Source organism: Etheostoma spectabile, chromosome 17, assembly GCF_008692095.1.
Source record: "Etheostoma spectabile isolate EspeVRDwgs_2016 chromosome 17, UIUC_Espe_1.0, whole genome shotgun sequence".
Taxonomy (NCBI): Eukaryota; Metazoa; Chordata; class Actinopteri; order Perciformes; family Percidae; genus Etheostoma; species Etheostoma spectabile.
The window spans coordinates 1,824,795-1,825,753 of NC_045749.1; the positions used below are offsets into that span (position 1 = coordinate 1,824,795).

Below are 959 nucleotides of genomic sequence, written 5' to 3' on the forward strand. Positions count from 1 at the left end.
GTGGAATCACTCATGTTATTTTGGGTGATTAAAAAGAACATTGATGTAGGAAAATGGGTCAATTTGACCCGAGGACAACATGAGTGTTATTAAAGAGAAGTCTAGCTGAGTCTTTTAGTTGCATTCATTCAGCTTAGGTGCTGCTCCTAAACCTCACAATGGCAGGGAAAACCCTGAAAAGTAAACCAAGACAGCACCAAAAAACCAAGCAGTGGCCACACGTTTCCCTAACGTAACACCAAAGACAACGCGAGTTCACTGAACATGGTGAAACTTAACGTTAGTTAGATAATTAGATTTCAGCTACTTAACGTCAACAACAGTTGACGTTGATACTTGACGTTGATGCATTGCTACTATTGGTGCTTCGTTGACGTTATCTGTGTTATAATTGTTGTGTTATTTTAAATATAAATAAGTTTAAACGTTTATTTACAAAAGTTAACTCGCTTCAAATGTTCATTGGCTAAACGGTTGACCAGCAAACAAGCTAACTGGTTAGCTAGCTAGAAATGTTCAGCTGACGCGCAGCCGCACCTGTCAACTGATACTAGCAACGTTAACGTTAACATGGTTTAAAATGTCGGTTTACTCGTACAAAAGGAACAAAAGGATGACAGTCGAACTGGGATATTAGTCCACAAAACACTTACCTGGCAGTTGTGTTTGGGACATTAGACACTGAGACAGAATAATATTCTTTTGTGTGATAGCTAACTAACGTTGAACAAAACAACACACCCGCGGTCTCAGTTTGAAACGGACCTATCGGATTCGAGCAGAAACTGCGCATGCGTCCTTTCTGTGTTTTTCTTTTCAGGCTACAAAAACAATGTCAGTGCATAACGCCACCTACTGTACTGGAGTATGTAACACACACATACTTTAACCATGTTGTCCTCGGGTCAAATTGACCCATTTTTCTATATCAATGTTCTTTTTAATTCCCCAAAATAACA

The 959-nt window shown here is 39.2% G+C and overlaps 1 protein-coding gene across 2 annotated transcripts in view; it reads right to left on the reverse strand.

The window, feature by feature from the left end:
- kif20ba (kinesin family member 20Ba) overlaps positions 1-790 on the reverse strand; it is a 51,265-nt gene extending 50,475 nt beyond the window's left edge. For both annotated transcript variants that reach the window (XM_032541493.1, XM_032541492.1), the window contains exon 1: positions 654-790. The gene's annotated coding sequence lies outside the window, so the exon portion shown is untranslated. The remainder of the gene's footprint in view (positions 1-653) is intronic.
- Positions 791-959: the final 169 nt, after the last annotated feature.